We start from the raw sequence: 18316 nt of genomic DNA, 5'->3' as shown, positions 1-18316 counted from the left end.
GGAAGAAAAATGTTTGCCCTCATTTTTGGAAGCATGTGAGAAACCGAACTTTCACTGAGCTCCACTCTTAGGTAACGGCGCTACCCTGTCTTGCCCAGCTGCCTTCTGCTCTACTGCCTTGGAGCTCTCCGTCTCACGGATGGAGTGAGTGTTCAGCTGTGGACAGCACACTGCTTGCTGACGTCATTCCCCCTGCCTTCAGCCCTACCATGTAGACATATGTAAAGAAAGGCCATAAATGGCACGGACCAGATTCAGGCTAGGAGAGCAGGATTTGATGTCCCCTTGCTAGTCACATGGCTCTACAGACCAAAGGCTGCTCAGAAGCCTTGAATATTCGGGCTCTCAGAACATCAGGAGCTTAATAGAGGAGACTTTCCACTTCATCTCCTGCTGAGACACTATAGGACCAGAAGAACTAGCTACCTCTGGGCTGCATGAGGTCGGACTGTGCAGACCCTCATCTGAGTCTCACTTTGTGAACTGGTACTGAACCTCTCCTGTTCAAGCTGAACATCAGACGGTAGTAATCCATCCAGAGGAACCCAATGAAGTCACCCACACAAGCAGACCTTCTCCTCACCTTCTAGTCAGTGTTGAGGGAGAAACTGGGTCTGGGGTCTATTCCAGGATAAGACCCTCACGGTGACAGTTCTCATCTAAAGGGAGGGGGGCAATCGCACAGTAAATCTCAAGATAGACCATTAAAGTCATGCGAGATCAAACACTCTTGGCACACAGCTGACTTCTTGATAAGTGCACAGGATTCACTGGCTTGAGATTTGACTTTTAAAAACAACAGTCAAGAAGAATAAAAATGTAGAGGAGGCTGCTCTAGATGGAAGAAGATTAAAGAGTTACGACGTTCTGCTGCAACGTGGGGTTTTAGACCGGATCTTTGGTTTTATTAGAATATGTATAAAAGACATTTTGTGGAGAAAGGAAAACATTTGGATCGATACTAAATTTCTTAGTCATGATAATGACTCTATAACTATGTAAGAGAATGTGCTTGGTGAGGCATTCACTCATGAAGAGTCAGGTTGTCTGTCTTTGTGAATAGTTTTATAAATGTGTGTGTGTTTGTGCACGTACGTGTGTGCATGCACGCTGGCGTGTGTGTGTGTGTGTGTGTATGTGTGTGTGTGTGTATGTGTGTGTGTGTATGTGTGTGTGTGTGTGTGTATGTGTGTGTGTGTATGTGTGTGTGTGTATGTGTGTGTGTGTGTATGTGTGTGTGTGTATGTGTGTGTGTGTATGTGTGTGTGTGTGTGTATGTGTGTGTGTGTATGTGTGTGTGTGTATGTGTGTGTGTGTGTGTGTATGTGTGTGTGTATGTGTGTGAGTGTGTGTGTATGTGTGTGTGTGTGTGTGTGTGTATGTGTGTGTGTATGTGTGTGTGTATTTGTGCACGTACGTGTGTGCATGCACGCTGGCGTGTGTGTGTGTGTGTGTGATGGGAGCGGAGCCACAGAGAGACAGAAAGTAAGTGTAGATTAATGTTCACCTTAACTGGATCCGGGTGAACGGTTATGGTGTGTTAGTATTTCATTGATAGACTTTCAAATGAAAGAGTTGAGATAAAATCAACATTAAGTCCCAGTCTTCCCCGAGGAAGGAAATGAAGTGGGGCCCTGTGGTTTAATTCCACCCGCCCCCCTGGCCCAGAGGCTGCAATCACCTGCAACCCACTGGAGCTGCTCTGAATGGCCCCCTAACTCGATGGCAACACAGCACTAGTTGGTAAGCTCTGAGAGGCTAAGATGCATGAAGCCTCCTCCCTCCAGTTGCAAAGGGCCATACGAGTCCACCCCACACACACCCCAGATTACCCTGTTGTCCCAGCACCTGGAGAGGGTAGCACTGAAATGCACTTTCTTTACTTTACTTGAAAAAATGTCCCCAGAGACCAAACTGTGTCTGCAGCTACAGAGACTGCTATTGCTCCAGACCCTCGGCTGCATGGGTTCCTAGGGAGCCTCTAACTTCCTGTGACCTAGGGATCCATGCAAACCAGGTAGGCACGGGGCAGATGGCTCTCATCTTCCAGGGTGATGCAGTGTGCACTTCCACTTTCTCTAACAGCTCCCTCTACTTCCAGGCACCGCTGTGATTTATCTCTCTGTGTGACCGGCCTGTGCTGCCAAGGTGAGCTGGTGGCAAAGAGTGCGTGACCTGCGTGTAAAATACGAGCTGCCTGTGTGCCCATCAGCTGCGTGCGACTGATAAATCAAGTCCTGGGAGTGGGCTCACAGCAATGGCTTTCTAGGAATCAAAACTGTTTCTGCATCACAATGACTACCATCTAAGGGATAAGTTTCAAATACCAAGTTCCATGACTGCCACCAACAGTTAGGGCTGTCGTTTTAGCCACTCTAACTGTAAACTTTGTGCAAATAACATATGAATGCTCCTTTTGAATTTGGATGCTGGTTGAAACATTTCCTAAAGAAACATTTCTAGACCTAGAGTAACTTCCCGACCATTGGCTGGAATCACATGGGCCTGATCAGTTATTCCACTGCCTCCTAGGGTGGGGACATGCCTGAGCGTTGAACACAACACAGAGACTGCAAACAGGAGAAACCCACAGCCCCAGATTAAGTGGGTTATTTAATAATAATAATAATAACGATAATGGACATCGTGTTGGGAAGGAGACGGTGGTTCAAGAAGAAGTCAGGGAAGAGTAGAGGGTGAATGTGATCAAAACGTTTTTTTTTTTTTGCAGGAATGAAATTCTCGAAGGATAAGTAAGAAAAACTAAAATGAGAACGAAACTCAAACGTTACAACCGCTCTTCCAAATCATTGTTTGCTCTCAAGACGAATGTGTCAAGTTTCTCCTCAGCAACATCAGTTTCCCTCGTTTCCTAGCTATTTTGCTTCATTCCACCAATGTAGACGACACTTTTGCACCACAAAGGAGAAATTCTGCCTCCGTGCAGCATGCCCTGGCCTCCTCTGATGGCAAAACCACAGTCCCAAGGTCATGAGGCCAGGAGAGCAGAGTGTTCACAGGTGCCTGGTGCATTCCCTCTTCTGCCCATTCCTGGTTCCTCTCTAGTTCTGAGATAGTAGGTAAAGACTTTCGCTGGAACTCGGCTTCCTTACCTACACGCTGACTCCTGATATGGGTTGGCGGGGGGGGGGGGGGGTTGTAAGGCCTGCACACGTGTGGCAAAGCTAGCATGGCTATCATCCTCCATCCTATAGCCACAGTGCTCTCCTCTGCCTCCCATTCGACAGCAGCCCTTGTCCATTCCCGCACTCAGGCCTCTGGCCATACATGGTGTCTAAGTCCCCCTTGCCTTTGCAATCTGATCCCACCGTAAGAAAGGGTCTGGGCCCAGCTCTGGTGCATCCCATTTGGGTTTGATTAATGAGGCTGTGGAGGGTCTTTGGGGCAGCGTTCTCTGAGACATTCTTTCCAGCCCTAGAAATGCCAGCTATCTCTTGTTTTTCTTGGGGGAGGAGAGAGGAAATGGTCTGCAGCTAAAAACAGAGACTCACTTATTTTAATAAATTGTCGTGAAAGGTAAAACAAACATGACCCAGATCAGAAAGGGCGAGTCTGAGGCTGGAGGCGCCAGGAAGGACAGGGCAAGAAAGGAGCACAAAGCATCTCTCCACCGCTAGGCTAGTGGTCCAGCAGCTACAGCACAAAGCATCTCTCCACTGCTAGGCTAGTGGTCCAAGCAGCTACAGCACAAAGCATCTCTCCACTGCTAGGCTAGTGGTCCAGCAGCTACAGCACAAAGCATCTCTCCACTGCTAGGCTAGTGGTCCAGCAGCTACAGCACAAAGCATCTCTCCACTGCTAGGCTAGTGGTCCAGCAGCTACAGCACAAAGCATCTCTCCACTGCTAGGCTAGTGTTCCAACAGCTACTGCAAAAAGCGTTTCTCCACCGCTAGGCTAGTGGTCCAGGCAGCTACAGTAGATGCATTTTTAGGGAAATCTGTCCATCAATGCTGCAGCATGCTTGGCATTAGGCAAGAACACTTCACATAATGTGGGTAGTATTACACCTGTAGCTCATACAAATTATAAAAACTGGGGTCTGAGGCAATGACTCACTCTGTAATGTGTCTGCCATGTAGACATAAAGATCCGAGTGTGGTTCTCAGCACCACACACAAAGCAAGGCATGGCAGAATCTATCAACCCAACCCTGAAGACACAGGACAATCCTGGGGGTTTACTGGCCAGTCAGAAGAGCTGATTGGACAACTCAGTGAGAAACCCTGTCTCAAAACACAAGGAGGAGAACAATAGAGGAAGGAACCTAACAATGACTTCAATCTTCCTCATGTATGTGCAAACATGTACAATCACAATCTGCACATATGCACACACACACCTTAAAAACTAAAACAATGGGGCCGGGCGATGGTGGCACACACCTTTAATCCCAGCACTTGGGAGGCAGAGGCAGGAGGATCTCTGTGAGTTCGAGGCCAGCCTGGTCTACAAGAGCTAGTTCCAGGACAGGAACCAAAAGCCGCGGAGAAACCCTGTCTAGAAAAGTCAAAAAAAACAAACAAACAAACAACTAAAAAAATGAAAATAAATCTGGGCTGGAGAGATGACCAGTGGCTAAGTGTGCTCGCTGGTCTTACAGAGGACCTAAGTTAGGTTCCCGGAATCTAACTTTTTTCAGGCTCACAACCACCTGCAACTCTAGCTCCAGGGGATCCAAAAAACTACTTCAGACACATATGCACACACATATGCACACATACGTAGGCACGAGCACACACACAAACACATTTTAAAATACATAAAAGAGAAATTATGGATTACCTAGTTGTCAGAGAGCTGAGCAATAAAAAAATAATCATTTACCACAAAAACAAGAAAATAATTATGGGGCCTATGTATGGTGTTAACTCCATTCGTGATAAAAGATGAAAAGTGGAAAATGAGATAGCTCCATTGCCTAGGAAATTAACAAAGCATTCAGAATGATATACTTACGTTGTGAGCCCCAGGACACACACACACACACACACACATACACACACACACACGCACACGAATATACAGAACAGAAATAAAGAACTGTTGCCTATGGTCACTGTGCCAGGCAATAGCACCCTATCTCCTATCTGTCCATGACTGTAGCTTCACACCCACTGACCAGTCTTCCCCTCCCACACCCTTGCTCTCCCTCAGTCTCTAGGAGACACTTCTCCACTCCTGTCCTCGGAGAGGTCAACAGGCCTTAGAGCCCACAGATGAGTGTGAGTGCCGGGCATCTTTTTGTGCCTGATCTGTTTCACTTAGCACAGTGACCTCCAGCTCCATCCATGCTGCCACAGATGACAGGTGTGCCTTCCTCTTCTGAGTCCAGGCGCCACATTTGCTTCATCGATTCGTCAGCTCATGGGCAGCTGGGTCCCTCAGTTTGCCTGCTGGGAACAGGGCCGCAACGAACACGGGCGTGCAGGTGTCCTTGGACACGCTACCATCATTTCCTTTGGGTGTATACCCACTCATGGAGAGCTGCATCGCACAACAGCTCTGCTTTGAACTTTTCTGAGGACCGCTTTTCCATCGTGGCTGTGCTAACTTCGGTTCCTCCCAACAGTGTACACAGCACTCCACATCCTCGCAGCTCTTGTTGTCATCAGTCTTTTTGATAGGAACCATTCTAACCCAGGGATGGGATATTTCATTCTACCTAACTATATTTAAAAGTGATTTAGCAGTGCGGTGCACATTGTTTAGAAGAGAAAAAAAAAAAACAGATCCCAGTAACATGAACCACCTGTCAGAAGTAAAAGGGATCAAAATACCAAAGAAAGACGCAGACAGATCGAGGATTACACAGCCTGTAATTTCTTAGGGACTCCAGGCAGAAGTATGTCCTGGATTGCAGCAGACAAAAGAATCTCCGTTCTCCACACAGGAGGGAAGGTTTCTGTGCCAAGCTACACGAAGATGGGCTGAGGTCCACCAGAACTCTACTGGGCTTTCTCAAAAACTGCCGACGTGTGTCATCACCGGCCAGGATCATGCTTGACTGGATGTCTTAACCATTTTGTTTGTAAGGTGTGAGACGAGCGTGGGTCACCTGGTCAGCCAAATGGCCAGCCTGGTGCAGACTGCTGTAGTCCCTGCCAAACCAGAGTCCTGCAGGTCCTCAGAATCACTTAACCCATGGTTCAGATTCTTCAGCCAGTCATCTGCATGGACAAATCTTACAAAAAAAAATCAAACTTAGTCATGGAAAAATAATCAAAAGAAAGAGCTCTAACTGAAATTCTGTGCACAATGTTGTTCATCACAGTATGTTTAGAAATAATCCAATATCCTCAGGTTTTTCAAACCATTTAGCAAATGCTCGCAAGGGAACTGCGAATGCCCCGATTACATATTTATGGTATTGAGTTGAATTATAAAACAAGATATAGAATTGTTTAGACAGAGTAGGTTTAATTGTATAGTCATCAAAATAGAGTTGAAAGAAATTGGAACAAAACAGCCACCATCATATCTTATTCTTAGATGTATTTAATTTTTTGCTGCCTTTTCTGTTTGGCACTTCTAATTTTTTTAAAATGAAAGTGTGTTTTTAATGGAAAAAAAATAAACACAGAAGGCGAGAGGATGAGCTCAGGACTTCCAAATCACCCTTCTGGCATCCATCACTTGCTGGGGGCTCCTGATCTCTCTCGAGCCTGTTGGTGTGGCTGACCACCACGACATCCGGGTGATGGACTCCTTACATTTGTCACTGAGAGTGAAGAGCCACTTCCTCTCCCCTGGATGACTTCAGCACGTGTGTATCAGTTGATCACCTTGCCAATACCACCCATCAGAATTCCATAAAGTCCAGCTCCGTGGTGATAGTTTAAGTTAGGACTAGCCGTATACAGCCAAGGGGCAGCATGTAGGGAGAACTGACGTGACCTTCCCACCATCAGTTGCTCTTGCCTAGAAGTGTTCCAAGGGGAAACTTCCATGTGGAACCTCACTGACACATTGGGCCCGTGGATGTCAAGGGGAGATTGGTGCAGACATGGGAAGCTCAGCCCATGGTGTGGAGACTTCTCTGTGAGACAGTGTAGCCAGCTAAGCTGGGTAGAGGTCAAGGCACCATATGCCTACTCTCATCCTAGGGGTGCACACTCACAGTGTCCTCTCTAAGCCAGGAATGCGGTTGTCACTGCAACCACAGTAGCACCTTCGGGCATTGTCCCACAACCAAGGGCGTGTCCACACACCCTTATCTCAACCTACCTACAAACCACAGCAATGAGGGCACATGCCCCTCACCATCATCCGTCACCCATCGGCCTGTTGGTTTGTACTGATCCTGAAACAGAAGATGGAACATTGCTGAAGGAAAATCCACAAAAGTCATGCTGAGAAATGAAAAGATTGTCGATACATGGGTTCTAGCCAGAACACCACCTTTGAGGCTCTCCCTGGTGCTCTGTGGACTAGGGTAAGCAGCTCCGGTTCCAAGTGGCCATTGCTGCCTTGTGGAGGACATTTGAGTGCCTGGAGTTCCATGTACACTTGCTTAGCTGGGCAGCCTGAGGCCAATTCTGAATCGCGGATAGAATACCGAGTCCTCAACTATCGTGGTAACATGTCTTGTACTAAAAGACTTCCTGTTCCTTCAGCGGCCAGGTTGGGACGTTATGGAGAATGTCATACCTTACCCCAGCCTCCTTGAGAGGCATCGCCCTGAGCTATGGAGGCTTCTGGTGGGGCCTTTCCCCGGAAGCTAGATCAATGAATTTACTCATCCCACCCCCACCCCAAAAATAGCTAATGTATGCTCTGTGCCAGATGCCAGACAGTATTTCTGGACAGAAAGGGGCAAGAATCGCATCCTAGGAGCTATGGTTCCAGTTCAGTGCAATGATCAGTAACTCCCCTGGGAGGTAAACAAAGCGCTGTCTTAGAGGTGGAGACATACTATGAAAATATTGGAATAATTCGAGTAGCATGAAGGATGCAGGAGGGAGCAGTGGGAAACAGTTGTAAAATTCAATCAGAGGCTGCTAGAGACAGTAGCCACCTTAGGAAAGACCTTAGGAGGAGGGATGTATGGGCAGTGGGCAGGAGCCTGAGACATGCGAGGTTCTGGGGACCCATCAACATCTAGGAGACGGCAAATGAGCCAGGGGAGATGGAGAGGGACTCAAACAAAGGAACTCCGACTTCACACTGAGTAGACAGGGACATAGTGTACTCTGAATAGTCAGGACTACTGTGTGCCCTGAGTGGACAGGGATACTGTGTGTCCTGAGTGAACAGGGACATTGTGTGCCCTAACCGAATAGGAACAGTGTGTGTTTTTAGCGTGCAGGGACACTGCGTGCCCTGAGTGGACAAGAGCATTGTGTGCCCTTAGTGGACAGGGACACTGTATGTTCTTAGTGGAAAGGGATATTCTGCACCCTGAGTGGACAGGGACACTCTGCACCCTAAGTGGACAGACAACACCTACTAGAAACAGCAGCACATGAAACTGCCTTACTAGAGAAATAGTGGAGATTATTGATTCCCATCTAACATCCAAACAGGAGTTCAGGCCTCCCCATGGGAAACATCCTCTTTGGGCCTTAGTTTCCTCAGCTGTAGGAGGCTGTTGACAAGGTTGTGAAATCCTTCCCTCTGTGAGCTGGATACACTGAGAATCCACTGTGTCAGAACGGAGTGGCTAACTGAACACTGGGCCACGCTGGAGAACACAGTCGTCTCCATACCAAAGCCACCCATCACAGAGAGGACGTACTGGTGCCACCTTACTTACCTGTGATGACGGGCTCCACCCACATTCACACCCCTGCATCCCAACAAAGCAGGCTGGAGGTGGGTAGGGTTCCCTGGAGGGGCTGGCACAGATCTATGGGTGGCACCTTCAGTGTACCCCAGCCATGATTAGCCTGTGTCCTAGGCAGCATGATTAGCCTGTGTCCTAGGCAGCATGATTAGCCTGTGTCCTGGCAGGGAGCCAGGGTGGGCAGAAGGCAGGAAACTAGATGTTTCTTTTGCTTGGAAATGCCCTGTGTACACAGAGCTCCATCACCATTCAGCAGCTCAGAGCTGAAGTGACAAGTGACAAAACTGTCTCCAGCCCAACCAACCCCCCCCCCATCTCTGTCATCACCATGCTTAATGTGACCACATCTGGGAAGAGTCCTCTCCAGGCTCATACTCGCCAGCATGAGCACGGGCTTTGCTGAGGGACTGGGGCATGGATTGGTATAGAGGGGCTCAACACAAACTTGCTCTGGATTAGGGACCAGCTATTTTACAAGATAAAGCTTAGGGTATAGCATATCAACACACCATTGCACATATTTTATATGCCTGGCAGCTTAGCATAGCTTCCTATAACATGGTTCAATTAAATTATACTCATACAGAGAAATGCGTCTCACCTGAACGATGACTGTTTCCAGAGCAAACTCTCACTGGTCCATGTTCAAAGGACAAGTCATGTAGAAAGTCCAAGCACCTATGAGGCCTCTTTGGACTAAATGTAGCCCCTGACCTCAAAGGGTCTGAGGGAGGAAAGACTTAGAGTGTGCAAACATGGACAAGTAGCAAGTATGCCCTGGGGACTCACTCATGCTATATGCTGAGCACTGAGATAGTCTGAGGAAGACAGGCCTGAGGGTTGATGGGTATCACCCTTTCTTGTTCTTGATCCCACTGAGAAAACTGGTGTGCCGCGTTCATGTAGTCTGCTCTGTAAGAATAAAACTTAAAGGTGAAGGAGAAAAGAAAAGACACAGAAGAGACAGATTTACAGGAAGAGTTCTAGGGACAAGGAGACTGGGATGTTATGCGGAAGGCAAACACTGGCTTCTAGAACAGTCATCCGGCTCCTGTGCCTGCTTCTCACACAGAAGTCTGCAATGCAGAAGAGCTAGCTACACTCTCTCTGATGACTCTAATGGAGGAACTATCCTTTCCAGTCCTGGCGATCTCAGCCAGTCCTAGGCTTATGACAACATCCTTCAAGCTTCTGCTTCCTCCTCACGCAATCTCCTCCTGGCTGTGTTCAAATTTCGCTCTTCTGAGTCAAGAGTCACGCTGGAGCAGGACTCTGCTCATCACCTCATCTTAACTTGACTGTACCTGTAAAACCCTATTTCCAAATGAAAAGGCATCCACGGATGCTGGAGAGTTGACATCCCATATCTTTCTCTTTGTTTCAGAGTTGTGTGTCTTTCCACTTGATAGAAACTGTGAGAATATTGCTCTTCCCAAAGCCACATATAATTCCAAAGGGATGGTAGACTTCATCCCATGTCTCATATCTTGCTGGTCTGTATAACAGAGGTAGCAGTTTACATTCAAGATAAAGGACAAAGATTTTGCTAAGTGGTTGGTTCGCATGTTTAAATCCAGATGTGAATGTTGAAGGAGCTGTGGGCTGCTTCCCTGCCGCCCCAGCACCCGGCCGCCTGGCTAGCTTATGCCCCGAAATACACAGACACTGTATTCTTTTAAACACTGCTTGGCCCATTAGCTCTAGCCCTTACTGGCTAATTCTGATATCCCGATCAACCCATCTCTAATAATCTGTGTAGCACCAGTCTTACCAGGAAAGATTCAGCATGTCTGACCTGGCAGTTTCTTTATTAATTAACCAATGACCTTCCTCCATCATGTGAACATATGGCATCATTTAGTGACTCTCTGTGGGCCACCGCTAATTTGTCCCCTTCATCAATTAGCACTCATGCACAAAGCCATGCTCCTGCATTGTTTGGGTCAACTGGGACACGGCAGGAACTTTAACAACAAGTCAGAAACGGTGGTGACGCATCTGGACTGCAGCTCAAGGTGTCATCTATGAACTTGAGCTCAAATATCGGTGTATCTCTTAGGGGTCACAGTTTGACCCACAGCAGCAGCACTCTAGAAGGGACAACAGTGTCCCCAGTAAACAGAGCACACCAACAGCAATCACCAAGACTGGACTGTCATTAGTCTCCTGTTTCCTGACTGTCACCTATGCCGCTCTGCCTTTAGACAGAAAACCATGCCTAGTTCCAGGCTCTGACTGCGGCTTAAGCGTGTTTGCCAAAGACTCACACTATAGAAGCTGAACCCCAATGTAATGTGTTGATTAGATAGTGGGGGCAGCACTCTCAGAAGGGATTAAGGAACTTCTCTAAAGACCGGTTAGTTCTTCCCAGGGTAGGTGCTTATCATAAAGCAAGTCCAGCTTCCCTCCATGCCCTCTTGCCACCTCCGTCTCCATACGAGCTCTCACAGATACACTCCCACCATTAGTGACAGCTGCCCTGCTGTAAGGTACCCAGGGGCCCTCATCAGGATATCAGTGCCATGACATTCGGACCTTCCAGTCACTACAGTCATGAGCCATGAAAATCTCTGTAACGGTCCCACTTGCTGTAGTTTTTACAGTAACACAGACTAAAATCGTCCATTTTCAGGAATTCTTACAAAGCTGATCTTTGGAGAAACATTGTCAAGAAGGCCATGACCTGTGCCTGCCTAGCTCAGAGCCCAGCTGGTGTACACACTGATCTCACTCTGGAAAAGAGAGCTGTGAGTTAGCTCACTGCCCTTGGAGATGATTAGGTAAAAGTGCTATGAGTTATGGGTAGGAGAAACTATAAAATAGGATGCTGAATACTTGCCAAAGGATTTGGATGAACGTATTGGAAGGAGTGGGAAGTGCTCGCTCATGTTTTACCAATCACAAAGACACAGCAGGTTGTGGCCCAGTCCACTGACACTAAAGATTTAGGGTAGGTGTTTTTATGTGGCATTGAAGGCTCACTGGGTGGAGTAGGGATGCCTCATTTTTGGTGAGGATTGGCTCTAGCTAGACTGCCTCTTAGTGAAATCTGTTTTGTTGTAGTCATTTTTAAAATTTTTGTTAATTCTTTAGGTTAACATGCAAAGTAAAATGTTTGATCACGGCATGTCATACACATGTGCCATTGCACATGGCTCCCATTGTTTCTTCTCTACCACTGCCTCCTCCACACACATCCCACCTGCAGCTGGTTTCTGTCTTTCCCCAACTTAGTCCCCCTTCCCACTTTCCTCTTATGTATCTTCCATTACCCCCTCATTTCCCTCCTTCCTTAAGACCTAGTCCTCCCATTTTGTAATCCCCCTTTGTAGATTTTTTTTTACCTGCAAACATATAGTTATATATGTGGTTTTATATGTAGGTACCAAATACAAAATTTGTCTTTCTGAGTCTAGCTTATTTAGCTTAACATGATTTCAACTTAATTCACTTTCCCAGATTCCAGAAAACTGCCATAACTTCCGTTTCCTGTATAACTGTGGCAAAATCTATTCTGTGTGTTCAACACAGGCTGGGTCCATTTCCTGGCTGTTAAAAACAATGGAGTTGTAAACATGGGTGTGTAAGCATCTCTGTAACATGTAAATTTACACTCACTCTGGTAAATACTCAGTGGCCTACTGGGCTGGATGGGAGCTCTACTTTCAGGCTTTTCAGTAACTCCAGCACTGATTTCCGTAACGGCTGCACCCCTTTCTGCACATGCTCACCAGCAACGAACAGGAGTTTGCCTTTCTCCACATTGTCTTCATCCTGGAGTTCTTCCTGGGAATTAGTCATCATGACCCGGTGGGATGTGGAGAGCACAGAAAGAAGGGGAAATCGTCCGAACTTGTGTGCAACCCTAGTGCAAACCAGCACAGCCCTTCAGGAGACTCATGGGTAGCAGCTACTAACCCCGGAATTACAACTAAGGACCTGGAAACCGTGCACAGATGCAGACATGCAAGGTAACAAGGATGCAAGCCATCCACATGAAAGACGTCCCATAAGGATACTTATGGTGGCATAACCAGCAAAAACCACAAGCACTAAAACGACCCACAAATGCCCGCGTTCACACCACGGAAGGCCATGGAGAATGAAGAGGAGTGAACAGCACGACCCGAAACCACACGGACAAACCTCATCAATGTGAGGTCAGCCCTAAAAGCCTGATCAAAGGCCCACTTGCTACTTAATCCCCATCTTAGAAACTTCACAGGCAAGAAAGCTCTTTTCTCTGAAAAGAAGCAGAGAGCAGCCCCAGTGGAGCACACGATGTCGACATCTGGACCCCAAAGCGAAGGCTTCTGGAGACACACTCACAAACTGCTTATGAACAATGCGTGCGTGACTGCCATGCGTCTACTCAGCTACTGAAGTTCAATCCCTTTTATTTGATTTGCTCTGGTTGTTTTGCGACAGGGTGTCACAATGTAGCTCAGACTGGCCTTGAACTCGCCTTGCAGCCCAGGCTGACCTAAGATGTGGTCATCCTCTTGCTGATGCCTTCCAAGCCCTGAGCTTGCAGATGTGCGCCTCCATGCATGGCTCTGAACTTGAGTTCTTAAACTGGGCTTTCAACTTTAAAGCCAAGGATCTTGCTGCCAGGACGTCTGGCACTACAGTGGGAGATTTGTTTGTATTGCAATTATGCCTTTTAAAGAGGGCGAAGTCTCCTGCTGTACATGGCCTCAAAACTCAAAAGCTTTTTCTGTAAAACTTTGAATCCACCCCTGACTTGAAGAATTAAAATGCTTCTAGCTTATAGTCTTATTCCATTCTAAACGGTCACCACATTAAACGCAAAATTGTGAGACCTTCATTTGAGCACTCATATTTTTCCTTAAAAATATTTTTAAACCATAGCACATCTGGATCTTTTCATCGTGAGCAGTTCCTTTTTAAAGCTGCCCTTTAAACGTCTTTTTCTCCAAGAAAGGAATTGGATCCTTTTGTTGACTCTAACATTTGGAGAGAAGATGTTAAATTCGTGATTCTCCATGTATCTTGATATTTGTCTTGTGACTGCCGTTCTGGGACTGACTCCTTGGTCCCTCGCCATCTAACACGCTTGTGTGTTCATGGTAGGTTTGGGTGTGTGGAGTTTTGTGGTGGGGAGAACGGGGGGGGGGGGGTGAGGAGGGGCAGTGACAGGAGATTCCAAGAGCAAGGGAAAGAAGGACAGTTGAGAGAAGGAGTTGGTGCAATCTTCCTCCTGAGTTCTCCCTGCAGGTCAGTTCAGACACAATCAACTTGCCTGATTTTGACATGGTAATGGAAAAGCCCAAGGGTTTCTTATTGTATTTCTTCACCAGTATTCAACTTGTATATGCTGTTTTGTTCTTTCTGCACAAAAGCCCTCCCTACTTCCTGTGTGAACCTAGGATTTCGGCTCCTGAGTGTTCCCTCACCACGGGTTCTGGGTGTGGCTTAGTGGGGCATCTAAGGCTCAAATAAAAGAAAGCAGCCATCTTCCAAGCCGCACAGTGATGCTCCTCCGCTCTCACACCCATTACTTATGTCCCTCCGCGAACATTTAGCTTGGGATTAGCCAATTTTTTTTAAATCAATGCCTCTTATACCTGAGTTCGTTCTTTCTTATTATTTTTTTCCCTTTATCCCTGCAGCTCAGTTGCTGAATGAGACCTCATCAGCCTCAACCCCATAGACTAAAGCAAGAGCAGAACTTCTTAAGAAATCTTTGGCCAGATTCTATCATGCTTGCTCTCTGTCTTGTGTACTGTGATACCTCACATGCCCACTGGGATGTGTCATTCATGGCTCCACCCACTGGGAACATGTCTCCACCCCTACCCCACCCCATCCCATACTTCTTGTTACAGAGGCACTTCCTTGTTCCTTCTGCCACCTTAGATAAAACAGAAGAGGACCCTGAAGTGGAAAGATAAATTGGCTGGAGCAAGATCTTGGGTCACCAAGGTGAATTCCTTGGAATTTCTTATTGCCTACTATATGTCAGATGGGGGGATGGAAAAGGCCCTGGGCACAGAAAAAAAAAATGACGCGAAGGAGCTACTCTCTGTAGACAAAGTGCTGGTGACAAGGCAGATTAGCAAGACAGAAAACAGAGACTTTCAGCTACCTGTCATCCAAATATGTCATTAAGCAACTGTCTATATACTTAGGAGAAATGAAAAAAAAAACAGAAAGCCACAGAAGAAAGTAGAAGACATAAAGAGCCAAATGGGAGGTTTAGAAGTAAAAACTGTTAGGAATATTTCTTAAGACGAGCCTCTCGGCCAACACAAATAATTCCAATCAGACCAAATCAGACTGAATAAAAGATGCCCATGTTTAATGCAGCGCTCCCGGGTGGCCCGGAAAAGCATGGCGAAAGAAGAGAGAGAAGGGGGAGACCACACAAAGCCCAGAGACCATGTGTTCCTTTTCTGGGCAACAGCCTAGATAGCCTGTGGGAGTGGTCCACCCCTTGGCGGGCTTTCCCAGAGGTGGAATCCAGACCAAAGCAACTCCCAGGGGCAGGGGCTTGAAATGGAGCTTCCTGCTCCATTCCTGCTTCATTGGCATTTCAAGGATGAGTGCCAGGGGCTGGGGTGATGCTTCTAACCCCAATAAAAACCACAGTAACTGAGATTCAAAACCTTATGTGTGATTTCCAGAAAAGAAAGGAAGAAAGAATCAAGGAGTTTACCTCCTCCCTGAGAAATGGCTCTCATAGTATCTAAAGGCTCTGTGCACATTTCCAGAGAAAAAGCAATCAATAGCTCCACCCAGCTATAAAGCTTGTGAACCAGAAGAAACTCTGGCCAGGCAAAACATCCTCAAAGTGAAATAATGGCACGTTTCTCCTGAGAGTAACCAACAGTTGTCTAGTTGGACTTGCTCAATAAAATGGAGTTCACACCTGGTGCTATAAACCTAACCAACTACCAAGGCTAGAGAAGTCATAGAACCTAGAGAAGAATCTACTGCTGCCATTTTCCTAAACTAATTTCTTAATGTATTCTAAATGCTTATCCTTATAGCCCCAGATAAGTTCTTACCCTCATAAAAAAGGGAGGGTTTTTTTCCCCAAAAGATTGAGATTGTTACAGTTATCACAACTGATCAAAATGCAGAGAGTAAGTGACCACTTTGCCCTTGTTGTTATAACTACACACAAGCACTACACTTAAGGCTCAAGGAACATTGCAGAAGAGAGGGGAACAAAGATTGTAAGAACGAAAGGCCCAGGATGCATGCTGCTCCATAGTGTCTTCTAGGTGAGACAGAGAAGTTACACCCATGAAATCTCAACCTAAATCTTGCCTAAACAAGACCTGTGCAATGGCAACACCAATTAACCTTCTAGTGTGGAGAGGGAAATTTTACAAGGCCCTCATGCTAGACAAAGAGCTATAGGCTGTTCATGGCTGCTGAGGGAGAAAGACTCAGTTTTCTCCATGGATGAGCCCCGTGATAGGTTGCCTAGTCCAAAGCAGTCATCCCTAAACACATTTGTGGTCCTAAAAGAGAAAGATATGAGTACATATATGACCGATATTACATTTCTATTAACAATGATGTTCTGTGTAATAAAATGAAAATGTCAGACTATTTTTTATATAAAAACCAAGAGCTATCAAAAAGTAGTAGGATCAGATCAAAGAGACATTCTCAACACTGATGCTCATGTCCCCGCCTTGCTTTGGTTCGTTCACGGGCAGTGGCTTGTAAACACAGGTAAGGCAGTGTTCTTGGCCCTGCCCCATGTGCCTTACACGAGGATGTCACAAAAAATATCAGTGATATTTTTCTAATTATACTGTGCATATTTTGGGTTTATTACTCAGAAAGGAAAGTAGATGGACTATGAGGGACTGTGTTGAGCTTACATTCGTCCTCATCATTCCCATCAAAAATACTTCTGAGAGAGCATCAAAAGCTGAAGAACCTAGAATTCCAAACCAATGATCCATCAGCACCAAAAGAAAATCCTTCCTAACCAATATTGTCTTAGGACTTCTAATGCTGGGAGGAGACACCATGACCATGGCAACTTTTAAAAAGGAAAACATTTCAGAGGTTTGGCCTGTTGTTATCAACACAGAGAGAATAGTGATGTGCAGACAAACATGATGTTGGCTACATCTTCATCAGAAGGCAACAGGAAGGGGATTGAGTGTCACACTGAGGGAAGCTTGAGCAGAAGAGACCTCAAAGCCCACCCCCAGTGACGCATTTCCTCCAACAAGGCCACACCTACTTCAACAAGGCCACATTTCCCAATAATACCATTCCCTATGGGGGCCATTTTTTCAAACTGTCACAAATATGCAACAAAGTCCATACCATAATAAAGCAGTGGCAGTAGCAGAAAAAAAGAAACAAATATTTTAAAAGTAGTCATTATATGAATGTTAATAGGAATAATTACAAATATGCTTGGAAGAAAATGAAAAACAGCAAAGTACAAAGACCCACAGGAAAACATAAGATACAAATACAGGCTGAAGAGAAATTTTAGAACTGAAAGGTGGGCTGGCTGACATGTAGGATTGTTTGGGAGTATCCAAGAAGAAGAGTGGAAAAGAAAGAATTCATAAACTTGAAGACAGAGGCACAGGGGTTACCCACCTGAACAACAGAAAAAGCAGCCTCAGAATCCTCAAAGGCTGTACCAAAGATCCAGTCCAATCAGAGAAGGACAGCCATCTGCCGCTCCTGCATCTGAGATGGAAATTGACACGGCTTCTGTGTGGAAAAAGAGCTATGAGGCCGGCGCTGCATCCAGATAGGAAGAAGTCCTCCTCTGTGTGTGCACCACTTACATAAGGAACAACAGGCTCTGCTCTGATTACTCCCCAAGTCCTGCTTCTATGCTCTCTCCCTTCTCTTCTCTTACCAAGAGTGGATTTCCACTCTTCTCCTGGGAGACTTGGGGGAGGGGAAGTAAATGCTTGAGAAGTAACCTGGGGTCTCACAGTAGTTCCTCAGCTAAAATGGGTACACACACACATACACACACTACTACTACTAACTACTACTACTACTGCTACTACTAGTACTACTACTACTACTACAATAAATGAAATGTCTAGAAAAAGAAGCAAGTAGACTTTAAGAGAAACAGACAGAACAAGACAGAGATAGGATTTGGCACAAGAGCACCATAGCTTCTGCTCATCATCACCCCTGTGTGCTTGCCGCAGAACTGAGCACTGTTTACTGCTGTGAGAACAGAAAAACAAGTCCATTACGATCCCAATAAAAGTCTGGCTTCAGTGCTTAATGTCAAATAACAAGTTGACGCTGCCTGGTTGCTGTTTCAAACACCGGGGAAATGTGATCTCCTTACACTTTTCTAATGAGATTTCCTCCTGCTACTCTACAACTCATCCAGCAGAGCTTTAATTTTAATTTCCTCCTAATAGGGACATTTATGAATTCACCAGGTTATAGAGGGTTCAGAACAAGTCAGGCTGTCAGCCGTGACTCAAATCATGCTCCCTACAGACTCACGCATTAATGGGGACCATTACATC

Source organism: Microtus pennsylvanicus, chromosome 12 (genome assembly GCF_037038515.1).
Source record: "Microtus pennsylvanicus isolate mMicPen1 chromosome 12, mMicPen1.hap1, whole genome shotgun sequence".
NCBI classification, from domain to species: Eukaryota; Metazoa; Chordata; class Mammalia; order Rodentia; family Cricetidae; genus Microtus; species Microtus pennsylvanicus.
This window is presented reverse-complemented; position numbering follows the sequence as displayed.